The 17,601-nt window shown below is 39.3% G+C and overlaps 1 protein-coding gene across 2 annotated transcripts in view; it reads right to left on the reverse strand.

Annotated features, from left to right (window-relative positions):
• KIAA1217 (KIAA1217 ortholog) overlaps window positions 1–17,601 on the reverse strand; it is a 703,089-nt gene that overhangs the window by 456,699 nt on the left and 228,789 nt on the right. The window lies entirely within an intron of this gene.

The following is a 17,601-nucleotide window of genomic DNA, read 5'->3' on the forward strand; positions in this document are numbered from 1 at the left end:
TGGGGTGGTGGTGGCAGAGGGGGGTGGGGTGAGTACTCCAACAAAGAACGTGAGTTGCCCTACATAGAGATTTTGAAATCATGGACAAGGCCAAGAGGCACTTCTTCTGTGAAGGACTATTCCAGGATCACTGCGGAGCCCCAGAAAATCAAACTTGACATTGCATTCTTCCCCTGCAGTGAGCAGATTCTTAACGCTTCCAGAAACTGTGGTGAGTTTAGTTTATGTCCATGAAATGAGTGCACGCGGGATAGTACAACTCTTTAGAACATTTCCCCAAAAGGATATCTGTTCATATCAACCTTTATTAAGATCCAGAGAATCACATTTCTAAGTGGAAGGAAAATCATGGATGAAACTATGAGAAAAGTCATTGAACACAATTAAAATGTGTCATGGACAGATGGAGTGTTGACACTAAAATAGCTATGTTATTAAAATTTGAACTATGCCACAATTAAAATAGATCACAAACATTGTTGAGTTTTGACCCTGAATAGCCATGTTATTAAACTTTTAAAATATTGGTTATGTCCATACCATTTAGATTATTTCCTGTGTTGAGTTCAAGTAGTTATAAATGCTAATATACTGGAGAACAGTCTTCCAACTCTGCTGATCTACATTCCAGGTTTTAATGCTGAAGCTACTATCAGTTTATCATGACATTTTATGGACATTCTTACTTCGTCTGGGTTCTTCCTTTTAATACTTGCTCCATTTACCACACTAGGCTCTGTTAGCCACTGAATGACAAAAATTATGAAATGCTGAGAATTGAAAATCACCACGCCAACTACCTTAATAAAGAATCCTACTAAGTCTAGTAGTATCACTTTTAATCCTGACAACAGCTATCTGAGAAAGGCAGAATGGATCCCCCATTCTCATAAGGAATAGGAGTCTCCACACTAAAAATTATATTCTTATTGAGTAGTGGACCAAGGATGTGAACTCAGGTCAGTCTGACTTCAAAATCCGAGATCCTTCCACTATGTAAACCATGGGCCAGGCCAAGGAGTGACTGTTTTACCAAATAAAACATTTTTAACATAGCTACTTAATTGCTTTATTACAATAAAGACAAGAACTAGTTCATATTGAGTACCAAGCACTGCTCCCCACACATTAGCTCATGTGATCATCACTACCCTATGAGCAAGGAGGCATTATCAGCCTCATTTCACAAATGAGCATATGGAGGCTCACAGAAGTTAAGTAAGTTGTCCAAAAAGCCTATGGTAAGTGGCAGAGCCTGATCTCAAATCCACATGAGCCTAACTCCATAGCCCTTTCTCTCAATGGCTACTGTTTCTGTATTTGTCATAGTTTGCAATTCGGTGTGAATACATTTACTATTGGGAAAAAAAATTGCCAGGCTCTCCATTTTTCTTACATCTTGTCATCCAGCCACCCCAGTCTGGCTCCCATGACACCACACCAGTTTCTAGGTCACCCCTGGTTCTAAGGCTTGCAGCCCTACCTTCCCTCGGATCTGCCCAATTCCAAACATTTGTATTAGTCTTCTCTGCTCCTTCTCCCAAAAGGTAAATTGTGTGTAAACAGAGTAGATATTGCAACAGAACAGGAACATATATCCTGAATTATTTGCTGGTCACTGGGGATTGTTGGGAAGTAATCATCATCATCATCATCATCATCATCCATTGCTTAGATATCTTTGTAGAAAAGTTCTCTAGGGTCAGATGTGGTGAATTCAGACTAATTGGGGCAGGTCATTAAAAAGTGTATTATAGCATATTTTCAAATAGATACAGTTTTTTTTTTAACAGGGAACCACATTTATTAGTTTTGCATGCAGCCATCTGGAATTTTCTTTTTTTGTTTAGAAAGGGAGGGGCAGAGGGAGAGAGAGGGAATCTCAAGCAGACTCCCTGCTGAGCATGGAGTCCAACAGGGGCTTGATCTCGCGACCCTGAGATCATGACCTGAGCCAAAATCAAGAGTCAGATGTTTAACCGACTAAGCCACTCAGGCACCCCTAAAAAGATAAGAGTTTTATTACTTGTACACAAGGTAACTTCAGCTACATTATTAAATATGGCCAAATAGAAGCCTTTAATGGATTTTTCTTGTAATGAATGAATAAAAACAGTTGCAATCATTTGGTTGTTAAAAGAGTAAATGAATGCTTTGAAGGTACTTGGTGTTACTTGAAAAATCTCATCTTCAAATAAGATTAAAAGGCCTCTGAAATATTTTGAATATTCCTGCCTAGTTTGTAAGATTTTGGAAGAGAGATTTTACTTAGGTGAATATTAACTTCAAACCTGCTGAGTTCCAGTATTTCAAAATTTAAAGATTTTGAGACAAGAAGAATATAAAAACTATTAAGTCTGATTGAGTGAGATTTTGTTGACTACTGCAAATTCCTATTAGTGGCAGAATTTTGGAAAACACCCTGTGATTCTGAGTGGCATGTTAATCCTTGGTCATCCTATGCCAGCACCATCTTTATGAGAAAAGCAATTGTGAAACTTGCCCCTTTTTGCAACAGAATTTCTCCCTCTGGTCCACTGGCTACCACTCAGATTTTCTCATTTGAGAAATCCAAACTGGCTGCATAATTTGATTGAATACAAGAATATAAAATGAGATTTCTCCTAACTATGAAATAGTGGATGACATTGAGTTAAAGAAATACCAATGGAAAAGTATAAAGGTCAGGAGGTCTTACTAATTTAGTTGCTATTAAATAAACATGTAAATTCTTTGCTAGTTATTGCTGTTTTCATGTGAAGCACGGGAGAGATCTAAAGCTGAAAAAAATGACATCATCCCCTCCAACATGCAAGTTGTATTCCTCAATGCCTGATGCCAACCGTATAAAGGAATACTTTACTGAGTTGTACTTAAAAATGCTAGAAGTTATTACAATATATTAACCATGCTTACAGCAGTGTTATGAAATCTATAGTAGCCTTAATAAATCAACAGAGGGCATGTGGAGTTTTTATTAGCCAGGGTTTTCTAATACATTTTCTCTCTATAATGAATATGGGAGGGAGGGGTTGAGCGGCAGGGGGAGCTGTCCAAAATCCGAGGCCCCTGAAATATTTGGGAAACTCTCTCCGCTGTACAGACTTCAGGTTTGATTTTATTGAATTAACATTTTAGAAATAAAGGTATTACAGGATAGGGCCAGAGAGCAAAGTACATAAAAGTCAGGAAGTGGGTCACAAAGAAAGAAAAGCACCAGGGTAAGAACACTTGTCTGAAGACTTTGGTAAGGTTAAGTCCTTTTTTTTTTTTTTTTTCTGATACAAATGAACTTACTCATCATGTTTGGAGGCAAAGGAGAAAGAGCCAAATGGAGGATAAAATTGAAAATAGTTGAGAGAAAGTTCCTGGGGGACTGGCATGGATAGGATCCAGAGCACTGGCAGAGAGATTGATTTTAGAAAAGAAAATGAAAGCACCCCTTCACTTTTCCTCTTGCCTTCAAGGAACCATGAACCACACCAGTAAATGTCCCCAAAGGGCAGTCACTCCGGGCATATTTGGACATGGTTTTCCCCTCCCTCCCTCTTCCACTAGCCCCTGTGTCTCCCATGCAACCAAATTTGCAGGGGGAGGAAGAGAGGCAGAACAGAGAAACAGGGCCCCAAAAGCAGATTCTCTGTAAGGAAATACATGGCTACAGATGCTTGAAGCCTTTCATTCCCTCCATGAAAGAATGCCCCAGAAATATTGTCAGACAGTCGAGGGCCTGAGCCTATTTAGTCTGTATATCAGGAATTAGATGTAAAATATATGTTTGACTTCCAAGGAATAAAATGAATTGTCATGGTAGAGAAAGTTTCATGGAGGAAATATTATCCTGAAGCCTTCCAGCTTGAGCCTCTCCCTTATAACTCACCACCACAAATTATTTTCATAATAAAAATGAGCTCCGAGAACAAACTAATTACATGGGAGAGCAACTTATACTTCACTGCAGTTTTCACAATATATTTTTTTCATCAAATATGAGTTAGCCAAAGTAATTAGAAAAAATGATTAACAAAGCTCTTTATTGAATATGGATCCAAGTCATGTAAAAAAAAAAAAAGCATTTCTTCTTGAAAATGGCTTTAAACCTACATTTTCTTCTAAGCAGTAATCTCTGTTCCCTTCCACAATAGCTTTTTGGGGACATGTGGTAATCTGAGAGAATATAACTCTTCTCCTGAAAGAATACCAACTTCTTTCCTTCTTTCAAACTAGAACTTTCTGGTACGTTGGTAGAAAATCAAGAAATGTGGCTGCTTCTTCCTGCCAGAGCACTGAAAGAACAAAACTGTTGAAATCCCAGTACAAACCAGCTATAGGTGAGCCTCTGGAATCCGAGATTTGAAAAAGCTTGGACCACTTAGCTATGCTGGTTTTCAGTTCTCAAGTAACACTGAGCTTCTTTCTACAAAATAACAGTAAGTTTTAAAGGCATTTGCATCTACTCCTCATATCTTTATATTTTGAAATATTTGGGATGCTTAGGAGTAAACGGGAATAAAGTCCATCAGGCCGAAATTACATTTTCCCATGTAAGCAACTTAGGTTTAGTTGGAAATTCCCCAATGTAAGTTTAAACCAGCATCTCTCTTCATTTTTGTGTGTTCTGGGCACTCAGGCTTATAGAAAAATTTGACTGCTAAAAAAAAAATCCAATAAACCAACAGAGATGAAAGTTAAAATTCATTTTTTAATTATTAAATTTTTATTTTATGTGCAAATTTAGATAAAATTGATTAGTATTACTTTCTTTTGTTTTGTGATTATTTTATTACTTAGATCTTCCTAGAAAATGCAGCTTCTAAGCACTTCGGTGTGGCTATTAGCATTTCCGGTGAACCAGCTGAATTTTTCTCCCCTTTTCCTTTAACAAACCATCGCATGGCTACTTTGTGCCAGGCACCGTGCCAGTTGCTGGTAGTAAAAAAGAAAATTGGTTCTTCTTTTCATGCTGTCTAGTGAGGAGAAACCTCTTGCAAGAAGTACTGGCCCAATGCTCTCCTTCTCCCATAAAGAAACTGTCTCCTTCCTACATGATAAAGCCACTTTGTCTCTACAGTCCCCAAATCCTATACCTTCCCAATCAGCCTGAGGCAAGAAGGGGGTATAAGCAAAACTATAATAATTTGACTTTAGCAGTCCTTGTTTCCTGAAGAACATAAAGGTAAGGACATCTTCTGAATCTCTCTGAAATGACTGTGTCTGCTTCACATAAAGTCAAGAAGGGCTGGATGACCTTCTGGACATGGTCAAAGGTGGACATGAGCAAAAGAGCAAAGCGGAAGGGTTCTTTCTCTGGGAAACCAGACACATGCTCTTTGCTACGGGTTCACATCAGCACTGCAATACAACTGAACTTGGGAAGTATATTTCCATCATTTGTGACATTCACCACAGCATCCCAGTGAGATGGTCCATTTTATTACTTCCATTTTACTCCACAGAAATAAGAAACAAGAGGTTAAATGACTTTCCCAAAGTCAATAATAGACCTGGGACCAGGATTAAGAGTTTATAAATCCCTAACCTGTGCTGAGCGCACTCAACCATGCACTTAACCTTGCCAAAAAATAAAGGCTCAATTTTGCTGTTTAACTAATTAGAATCAAGACACATTAGGCAAGAACGTAGCACCTGGCTCATAACACAGCGACATTATTTTATTGCTGTTTCAATCTAAAAACTCAATGTTCCTCCAAACTCCTCAGTGCTTTTATGAGACAGTTCCTGGATTATCAACTCAACTGGTGTCTATTCCCGTACATCATATATTTGCAAAACTGCCCTAAGAAAATATTGCTTGGGAAACAATGAAAATTGTAGGAAAGAGGAAAAATGCTCTCTTAGTAAAGAGGAAGCCATTTACCCTAATTTGGTTTTATACACACACACACACACACACACACACACACACACACACACAAATAAAATGGTTTGGTATGTATGCATATATATTATATTTACATATATATAAAGTATATCATTATAATATATAATATACATTTGGCATTTGACGGATATTACCCCCAAATCTGAGATTATGAACATGTCAGTTTCTCTAAGCTGTAATGGTTCCGGAAATGATTCTATTGTTTCTTCTTTCCATTTTCCAAATTGACCAGTTATTCCCTAAAAGCTAACAGAGTGCTAGGGAACTGGGCCTTCTGCTATTTTGTCTGATCCCCTGGGAGACCTCAGCTCTTTGAGGGCAAGAGCTGAACAAAAATTAATCTGAATCTGAATCATCTCTTATATATCATGCTATCCTTGTATACTTTTAAATTTTAATAACGTGGATTGGAGGCAAAGCTTTACAAGACACAAGAAAGCAAGTTTTCTATTTTACAGCTTAGGGCAGGGAATTACATAATTTTAAATAATGAAACCAGTGAAAAATGGCCAATTCAGATGAGAAAATGAATGGCGACATACTTCCAGTAAAATTGAATTTGGTATTGGTTTTAAGGGAAAAATCCAACCTACTCTTAATGGTGCTGTCAGATTTACTAAACATTCCCACAGCTTTGAAGTTTAAATGCCACCTAAGGGCTTTCTGTGAAGCTCCTGTACAGGGACAGGAAAGGTTGGATTCGATTTTGGTCAAGACTGAAACAATGAGTAATGGACATAGCTTCATACTGCCCCCTGGTGGTGTCACGCTCAGCTGTGCTCAGAAACTTGATCAATCTTGGACATTCTCTTTGGCTTCCATAGCAACACCTTCAAGAAAGAGCTTAGACTTATAAAAATTTAGTCTCAGGCCCCTCCTCAACTTTCATATATTGCCTCTGTTCCGTTCTGCGGAGCTTGCCCTGGGTAGCAGGCAGGAAGGCAAACTACTCATGAGGGGGGGTGCTAGGATTCCAGTGGAGAACCCAGCAACCCTAATAGCCCGTGTGTGGGATGGCTTTGAGCAGTGGGATTGTCCTAGATCTGAAAATCAGCACAAACGAAGTTTCCTATCATCAGTCATCCCCGAGCCCTCATTCTTCAGACTCCCACATAGCCACACTCCAATCCAGCTATGACACAGCTGTTGAAAGACCACTGAAGTCAGGTTTAGCTTCAGTAGTCATGAACTTGTGGTTTATAAAAAAAAAAAAAAAGCGTTTTCAAGGTGAGGGTTTGTCTAGGCCAGGTTGGGTTGGGAACCCAACACACTCATTACTAGGCTAGTCCAAAGGGCACTGGTTATACCACTCACATCGCTCCATTTCCCTGTAAGTATCCCCAGATCTGCTCAAGAGCTGGGACAGTTGTTAAACTCGGTGTATGTCTCCAACCACCAGATCGAGAAAAGCAGGAGGGTTTTTTTTTTTTTTTTTTTTACCTCAAGACCATTTCTTTGGTCTCCTGAATGCCTAGGAGCCTGGGATGAGACCCAGGTAAACTCAGAAGACTCTCCTCCATCCAGTATCTCCTTAGAAAAGGCTGCCTACACATAGCCAAACACTTGAATCCCAAGATGCCAAAATGGCTGGATAGGTGCCCAGGTACCAGAGCCTAACAAGGAGTTCCCGAAGGTGTTCACTGCTTCTCGCCAAGATGAGGAGGCTGGGCATATAGCTCAGGACAAGCAAAGAGGAAAAGCCCTACAGGGATCCATGAAGCTTGCTATTTCGTCAACTTACACAGGTGGGTATGAGATCGAAGCTTTCAGAATCCATAAAGAATGACCGCAAGTGGCTCTTAAATGGCACACACACAAAGCAGGGTAAAGTAGAGCTGGCTATGACATTCCAGAGTCTCTTGTCCAGCAGTGTGGTTTCAGCTGGTCTGGCTGGTTAAGTGGGTTTACCTTCCCTTCTTCCCCCAACCCAGTGCCCTCCGCACTCCAGATGTGTCGTTGCTGGAGTTGCAAGCTCCCTGGAATAGGACAACCTGGGTGACCCGGCCACAACCCCCAAACAGGCTCGTCTGGTCCATTTGGAGGTGCCAACGGGGGCGTCCAGCCTAGCAGTGATAGGGAATGATGGGAGCCCATGACACCTCACATCCTGACATCAAAGGCTCCTTCCAGACCGTTGGCTCAGACATGCTCCTTCTTATCCCAGCATGAGGGCCTCCAATAAAGAATGATGGAACTGGGTTCCCTTGACCTTTGTTATCTGCCACATAAACATGTCTCATGTGGACCGTCCCTTATCCTGGTGGCTTCACAACCTCAAATCAGGCCATGCGCATCTTCCAAGGGATTTCCTTCAGTTCCCTTCCTTTGTCAGCTTTCATTATTTTCCTGTTTTTCTCCGATCTCATTTTGACCTTCAAGAGGTGGCTAAAGGGTAGGCAAGGTATTGTGTCTCCTTCTGGTCCCGTCACACAAAATACGGATATATGTACTAGCGATTCACGCCTCTTTGTTTCTACTTCTCTGTTGTTCTGTCAGATCCACTACATTTTTAGTTTCTTCTTTTCATAAGTTTTTGCTTTTTGAATATACTTCTGAATATGTATTTGCCTCAACAATTTCCACAATGAAACAACAATAAAGACTTATAAATTCACACGAGGAGGGCAACTCAAAGCACTAGCTCTCATCTGTTTCAATGTTATGGTATAAAGAGTACTCTCCTATATTGTTGCAGAGTCAGAAAAGAATTTTACCAGAGGAGTAGCTCATAAAATTGGGTTTGGGGGAAATCAGGCAACTTGGCTTCATGTCATATGTTAATGGATCACAAGGCAATTTATCTTCTCTATTTTCCATCATGGATAGGCTGTTTCATAATTGGCTTGTGATGGATAGGACTGTCGTATCGAAGGAGACAAATATCCAGGGCCTCAGGTTGGTATTCAAGCCCCTGTAAAACAGACCTATCTAACAATTCTTCATCATGAATCCCTGCTCTCCCAACAGATTATTTTCCTTTCTGATCCTGATATATATGATGCTTTTTTATAAACTTAAAGTGGGTACACATGCTGTTCCTTCCCTAAAATGCAGTTTCCTGTCTTCTGCACACATCTAGAACCTATCTACATTTCCCGGTCGAGCTCAGACGCAGGGCAGTCAGTGTATGAAGTCACCCCTTTTGCTGAATCAGAGCTTCGTACACATGCAAGCACATGATCTGCCACTGCACTTTTTCACTCAACTCTTTATTTCCTAATTAATTAGATTGTAAGTTCCTAAAGGACCTTGCTGTGTACTTTGATATTCCCATTAAACACTGAACCCCGGGCCCATGCATCTCTTGGATGCTTTAGTGACTCGATCTCAGACTACAGGAAAAACAAGAAAAGCCCATGTAAATGGGATTGCAGGAAAGTAGTTCCTCAACACAAAACTGAGCTGTGTGTGGTCTTAAAAGGTAGCCGCAGGTTTGCGGGGCCTGGCCTTCACTTTCCCGTAGACACACACTGGGTTCCAAAAGCACAAATTTTGCTAAAAATTAGGAAAATTCCCGAGTAGTTTGATGACCCAATCAACACAGCACAAGTTGACAATTCTGCTTCTAACCCTAATTTAAGCAGAGAGAAGGCTTCCATGTCTCACTTTGCTTTTCATGTGCAAATGGGGTCATAGGTAACTCTTGAATTTTCAGGGACAGGTCTCAGTTTTATTGTCACTATATCTCACCTGCCTGCAACTTCCTCATTTATAAAGCAAGGGATTTGGAATATTTGATCGTTCTCCAAGATTCTTTGCACCTTTATAACACCCTTTCCTACAGCCTTACAACCTACTTTGTTTCCCTAGGGCCCTTCTTTCCTCTCTGGCTTTCACTCCATTCATCAGTTAACAAACTGATTAACACCCACTTAACACCCATTAACACCCACTGCACCAGGTTAAAAAAAAAAGCAGTCATCCTATCTGTTGGTCAGAACCTCTTGTAAAAAAGATATAGAGCAACAACTAAAAAATAATCAAAACACACTTCCTTAGTTTTCATTTGATCATGGCTCTGTATTCTTCCTCAAGTAACTTCATTTTTATAAATCTAGTGGTACTTTAAACAAATGTGCCTCCTTTCGGAAAAAAGAAAACTCAGAAAAAAATGAAGTATGTGCTTTTCTCAAATATATTTTAGATAACCTCTTCTTTTTTCAGCACCCACAGATATGACTCATCATTAGCAGAGGATAAAGGTACCCATAGAAACTGAACGAAGAAAAGAATGTGGATTGAATATAAACAAAAAGACCACCTCATTTTTTAAAAAGGTTATTAATAATGCTGAAGGATATTATATTAATGTTTACTGGAAAGAGATAAAAATGATTTTTTAAGGCTTTAATGAAAAAAAGCTGAACAGGGAAAGATTTAAGCAGCATTTAAAAATAAAAAGAGGAAAATCCAATCCCTTGACTTGTATCGTGATTTTTTTTTCGTTTTTCCTTTTTTCTTTTTACCCGGTGCTCCATGCAGTACCCTCTTTAATACCCACCACCAGGCTAACCCATCCCCCCACCCCCCTCCCCTCTAGAACCCTCAGTTTGTTTCTCAGAGTCCATAGTCTCTCATGGTTCGTCTCCCCCTCCGATTCCGCCCCCCTTCATTCTTCCCTTTGTATGGTGTTTTTTTTATAGAACCTGCTTAGTTGGGAAATATGTGCCATGATTCATTCTTGAGGTTAGGAGACAATACGTTTAATCAAATAGCTCTTCTCTTCGTATTGCTCATAACCAATGAATTAATACCAATAAATAAATTGGCAACATGCCCAACTCCTCAGTACCTTCTAAACCTCATTATATGTGACAGAATGAGAAAGTGGACATAGAATCAACTTACTTTCAGAGCTTGCGCCCAAGGTGAGTGCATGAAGGAATTACTATTTTTATGTATTTACTGTGTGCCAGTACTGACCAAGGCATGTACCATTCATTCACTGGATTAGCCCCTGCTACAGTCCTAGCCATTAGGTACGACATCTTTGTCTTGTTGATTAAGAATCTAAGGCTCGGGGCACCTGGGTGGCTCAGTCGGTTAAGCATCTGACTTCAGCTCAGGTCATGATCTCAGGGTCCTGGGATCGAGGTGCACGTCCGCCTCTCCGCTCAGTGGTGAGTCTGTTTCTCCCTCTGTGACCTCTCTCACTTTCACTCTCTCTCAAATGAATAAATAAAATCTTAAAAAAAAAAAAAAAGAAGAAGAGCGGAGGCTCAACAAGCTTGAGTAACTGGCAGTTACTCGTGTGTACAACAGAATTAGATTTCCCTGAAGCTTAGCACTGTCTTCTTAGGTCTATAGGACAAATTGGATATGAGTTACTTGCTTAGTAAATTACAGTTATGTGAAGGTAGATCTGATTCCAGATTTCCTTCTATTACGGCCTTCCTAAATAAGAATCTCTAATTAAACACGTAAGAAAAACACTTTTAAGTTTCATCTTCACTTTCTTTAAACGCCATTTCCTCTAAAAGTCTCAAGTGGGGGAAATGCTCTCTTGAGGGGTGAGATTGGGATGGGAAGAACTTGCAACCCTCTCTGAGAAAGAATGTAGACTTATTCAAAAGTACTTACAATGTTATAGTAAAGTTTATATTCAGGAAAAGATTCAAAGATCTATTGTTTTCATAAGAAAAATTCCAGAGCGTTGAGCTCTGGGAATTCTCCATGGCCAGTGGGTCTTGGGCTGCATTAACTGCCCTAGAGTCAAGGCCGTAGTTGCATTCCGGATCAGTCTGTCCGTAGACAAGTCACTAGCCCTATCAGTTTTTGAAATCTGGAAAATGAACTGGTGTGGTATTTGACTTCTATTGCTCTTTCTAATGATAAACATGTGCACCTCTGTGTCACATTCTTTTATCTTAAAGACCTTAAAAGACAGCTTTAAGTCTCAGAGATATCTGGTTCTAACACACACACACACACACACACACACACACACACACACACGCAACCATTTTATCTGATGAATATAGCTGCAAATTTTATGTCTTCCTTACAACTTTGGTAAAACATTTTAACTAAATGATTACTGGTGGTGAACACTGCTCATTTCTGCAGAGCTGAGGTATGATATATTTCACTGCTGCAACCTCAGGTTTCTGCCCCAGTCATTAGAAGTTGTGTTTCATAGGACTTAGATTGTGCTGATATTTCTAGAAGAGTTAAGGAAGTAGAATATTTTTCAGAGATGAAAATAAAAATTAATGGAAATTTTGCTTTTCATTAATCACATCAGCAAATCAATGTTTTATATCAAGCTATTATGTAACAAGATTCTAAATTATGTTCCCAAGAATTTCTGTGTAAAACATTTCCATATGGTAAGATCTGTAAAATTCTGTAACACATTCACAAATCATTGTGACAAGGAACACTGGTATTAATTTCTTAAAGTCGATGTCACTTTTCCAATATAATTTTATGATTTTATTTCCTCATGCCTTGAAACTTAAAGAAAAAACCTGCATGACTTCTTAGAAAATAAATGTTTGTAATCACCAACATAAATGAACAGATTATATAGTTCTCACATATACATTTGTAACCTAAGGTAAAGCCTCTATTCTTACTCTATATTACAACAATCACTTATTTCTCTTATGGTATTTATCATAGTCTGTGTGTGTCTTTCATAATTTATTTGTTGATTTGGTCTTTGTTTGACTTTCTAACTACAAACTAACTGGTTCGGGAAGACAAAATCTCTCCAGGTGTTCTGAGCAGAAAGGGACATAAATAAAGGAATTTCATGGTTGCAAAAATGTCAAGAAGGTAGAAGGAGAGCAATTAAAGTTTGCCACTAGCTTCAAGAAAGTCAGGAAGTTTCTGAAACTATTGGTGATAATCATAGCTGCATGAATCACTGAAACCAGTGATTATAGCAATACCCAGAGCTGCTGAAAAATCTCACATCTGCTGCAGGCTGGACACCTGCCCATGGAGTAAGGATTTGGCTTCTAGTTTCCAAATTTTGTGAGAATGCATCTCATTGGCAGAATCTAATCTGGGACCCTCCTGGCAAGGGGTTCTAGGAAATGAGTTCTCAGGCTTCCAGCCCCTGTGATAGTAGGTGGTGCATAGCGGGAGTAAGTGTTGCTGGGCGGTCTGCAGAAAATTCGGTGCAAGCTCCAAATGGGAAGGAGCCATGCTGCTTTCATTTACCCTCATGGTAAATGGTCTCAGGATCCTCTACAATCTTAAAACTTTTTGAGGATACGAATGGGAACTTTTGTTTATCCATCAATATTCACCATATGGGAAAATAAAATTGTGAACACTTAACAGTGCTAATTTATTAATTCATTCAAAAGTAACAATAATAAAATCTTACATATTAACTTAAATATAGTATTTCTTAGGAAAAAATGACTGTACTTTTCCAAAATAAAGCAAAAAATAGTGGAATGCCTGGCTGGCTCAGAAGTAGAGCATGTGATTCTTCACCTCAGGGTTGTGGGTTTGAGCCCCACTTTGGGCATAGAGATTACTTAAAAATTTTTTTAAAAATAGCGAGAAGAGTGGTATTGTTTTACATTTTTGAAAATATTATTAAATGTCTAGCATAATAGGCAATAGCTTCTTTACCTTCTATTAAGATACTAAACACAAGACCAAAAAATACAAAGAACTTTTTAGTATTGTCATGGAAATAGTTTGGTTCTTGAAGACCCCCTGGGAATTTCTCAGGACACTCAGGGTCCCTAGACCACACTTTGTTAGCCATTGCATGATCATATCATTAGCCACAAGCACCATTATCTGACACAAAATAGATATGTCAAAGATATTTGTTGAATGAAAGAGTAAAAGGACATTGTATTCTTGTATTTTCTTTTTCTAGTACACATAGGCAACAATCTGTACATGTTTTCAAGGGAAGACTTTCTCTTGAATTCATTTTGTCTTTCTTGTAGTTTTGTTGCTAGAAGACAAGGAGCATGTGAGGCTACATTTCAGAAGTGACATAATTTGACTCAGACCAGCCTAAGGCAAAATTATGAATTGAATAAAGTATTCAGTGTCCTTCACAGCCCTCCACTCCATCCCTTGTCATAGAATCAGAATATCCTTATTGGACCATTGTCCCTTCCAATGCTTGAGGCACAGTTTTATGAAGCTCTGCTTTCCAAATTGGACAACATGTACCTCTAAGAGGCACTTGGTAGAGTGTCAGGAGTATTTAAAGCCATAATAAATGGAAGGAATAATCCTAGAATATTGATTTTACTTGACGTCTTCAGGACAACAATATTTTAATAACTGCATTAAAACAAAGATACTTTATGAAATGCATGATAAATTAGAGTGTCTCAATTCTTCCCCTCTTTCTGCCACATGGTCCAAAGGAAATGAGGAGGTATGTGGAGTCGGCTTGAACCTAACCTAAAGCCTAAAGCAAAACTGGAGAGCCATAAAGAAGAAAAATACTTGCTCTTTTACCCCTTGAGATTTTGATTTTGTTTGTTACATGGCAAACACTGATAATACAGGAATTGGTAGCTAAAAGTAGAATGTTAGTAACAAATCTCTACAACACTGGCTATGAGATCAGGAGACAGGAAGTAAGGAAATCATTATAGGATAATGGAAAAACTGTGACCTCTGATATGTAACTGACAAACCGTTTGGTCAGATTGTCCTCTATGGTAAAACTCAAAACTCAGAAAAGATCCATAATAACCTGTGGCATTGGGTGAGAGTTTTGAGGCAAAGTATTGCTAGAATGAGCTGGCTCCTTTGGTAAGGTACTATAAGAAAGGTAAGAATTCAGAAAAGACCGGTTTACAAAATAGAATAGAAAGCTCAGAGATTTGAGGACTTGAGGGGTTGGAAAATGAAACTGTTTCCTATCAACTCAAAGATGAAGCCATTAAGACGCTGCCTCAGGAAAAGATCTCATCCAGGGCACTGTCATTAAAATGCACTCTCGAGGCAAACACTAACTCAAGACTCAAGACTCTGGTAGTCACACCTTTTAAAGACACCTGAAAGGATTAAAATGGCTCCTAGGGAAAGTTTTAACTAGAAAATAGTTTCTACATAGATTAAAGGTATGGTCCCCTAGAAGTCTATTAAGCTTAAAGAACTTATAATTAAGTCTATAGAAAGATCTATGTCCAAAAAGAATGGTGGGTGTGGCTTTGGCACATGGGATTGACTGGAATCAAATACATGGAAAACTGCAACGCTTTTGAGATAATTATATTGGCAGAACTACTGTCAGACTTAATTAAAAGAACCTATAATTGGCTATAAAAAGACTTAAGGGCAACCAAGAGTCAATAGGCAGGAATCAGGCCGGGAAAGCTGCTCAGCTACCAGGAAGAACATATTCACCACAACCCTTTTCAAATGTGGCCATGAAAGATGATCAAGAAGGAAGGACTTTCTGGCAGGTAGAGCCAAGAGCAATGGACAACATTGTACTGGGGGCTGCTCCCAGGGAGCAAAACCAGGCCAAATCAAGGAACACTCTTTTATCTCTGCCCTGGCAAATTTTCCCAGTGGGATTTCAGAATTGCAGTGAATTAATAACTGCTATGTGCCTCCCATTCTTGATGTGCTGAATGTTTTTGGCATCTAAGCTTTGCCTCTTCCACCATTACATACTGATTATGTAGTGTGCATATGGGTATAGGGGATGGGCAGGTGACTTGTCTTTTTTGTTTATAAGTCTCCAGAACTTATGAAGTTGCATCTGGACCCATGTCAATCATGATTTGGATTCAGGATTTTAAGTCTACTGTTGGGATCAGAAGACACTTTGTGGAGTCTTAGGGTGGAGGTGAATATATTTTACAGGTGGGGGTAAATAATTGTGTCCAAGAGGGACAGCTGTCGTTGATTGGATTACTTTTCTCAATTTTTCATTTCCTCTGTCATGTGACTTTGCAGTACAGTAGAGCAAACAGAATATACATCTTGCCCTACTGATTTTAGGCTCAGCTATATGACATGCTTCAGCTATCAGAAGGAGGCTGGGGGGTGACAGCTGCCCTAAGAGGCGTTACTTCTTTCCACTTGTTCTTCTGATCTGTTTTGGGCCGTTGCTGGTTGAAGGGAATGAGAAGACCTTTGGAGCACAGCTGAACCCCACACACAGCCAAGGGTCAAGTTGGGCCTATCTTAGCCAAGCCTACACAGTCATGGTGAACCCAAAGACCCATAAGTGAGAATAGAAATTGACTATCTTAAGCCCTGAGATCACTGAAGTTGCTTGTTACAAAGAAAAAACAGAGTAATACACAGTGAAACACAAACCTTCACTGTTTTTTAAGATAAAACAAGACTTCTGAGAAAATGTCACACTTACTTTAGGCCTCTTGAGACTACACTTTTCGACTTTGGGGCTCACTGGCCATTTCCACTGTAGTTATGAGTATTTTAGGGGATCTTTTGAAAAACACTGTCTAGCAAAGAGCCCCAGCCTAGAGTCAGGAAACTTGGATCCTAATGCTGGTTCCACTTTTTATCATCAGGGGTGTGATGTTGGGAATGGTCACACTGTTTTTCTGGTACCCAGTGTCCTTCTTTATAAATTATAACTTCTACTTCACAAGATTCAGAGGATTATTGACAGTCAAGGAAAGGAGATAATGGATATTAAAACATTTTGAAAATAGTTGTGTGCTACATAACTATAGGGGAGCTATAGTTATTATAGCATCTCTGCCAGATTTCCTCTAGCATCTGCATGAATAATTCAGGAGCATGGCTCACTACCCTTAAAAAGCAGCCCCTTCCATCTCAAACAGCTCTGAGGGATTCCCACTTCCTCTCTACCTCTCACCTCTGCAAGAGCTAGATAATGTTTTCCATCATTGCTTTTTGGTTTGGTCCCATTACAACTTACCTATCCTATGGCCCTGTGGAATTCAGTTGTCCTAAATACCCCAAGATAGCAGTAGCTGAAAATGTTACTAATATGTTTGCATTTTAACTGGAACTTTCATGAGTAAACCCAAGAAATGACTTGTAATGAAAAGTTCAGGACCATGTACAGTTCTCTGCTGGGTTAGGAGGCCTGCAAGTAACTTAGAGGACAGATTGCTTGCAAATAGGGCTGGTCCTGGGGTGTGTGAAGAAAGACATCAGGGGCGCCTGGGTGGCTTGGTTGGTTAAGCGACTGCCTTCGGCTCAGGTCATGATCTCGGGGTCCTGGGTTCAAGTCCTGCATTGGGCTCCCTGCTGAGCAGGGACCCTGCTTCTCCCTCTTTCACTCCCCTTGCTTATGCTCTCTCGCTCTCTCTCCGTCAAATAAATAAATAAAATCCTAAAAAATAATAAAATAAAATAAAAGGAAAGGAAAGGAAAGGAAAGACATCAATTTCCAGGAGGAAAATGTAGGTGATTCAGGCAGAATAACAAATCCGTTGCTCTGAATTATAAAAAACTAATATTGCAGTCTTTGTAGAGAATAACACATAGTTTTTTGTACCTTATTAAATTATTATCTATTCTGAAAATAACCCTCACTTGCTTATAGATGTGACAAAGCCTTGCAGAATCAAAATTAACCTCTGAATTAAAGGTCACCAATAGCCCTTTTATGTATAAGGAGCATGAGATAAAGTTTAGGCTAACTAAATCTAGTGGAGGCTTTCTAAAGAGGAAACTATGGCTATAATTCTGAGATGAAGTTGTTAAAACTTCAAAGAAAATTATTTCAAGAAAATATTCCCTAAAGCAAA

This window comes from Zalophus californianus, chromosome 9, assembly GCF_009762305.2.
Source record: "Zalophus californianus isolate mZalCal1 chromosome 9, mZalCal1.pri.v2, whole genome shotgun sequence".
Lineage (NCBI taxonomy): Eukaryota > Metazoa > Chordata > Mammalia > Carnivora > Otariidae > Zalophus > Zalophus californianus.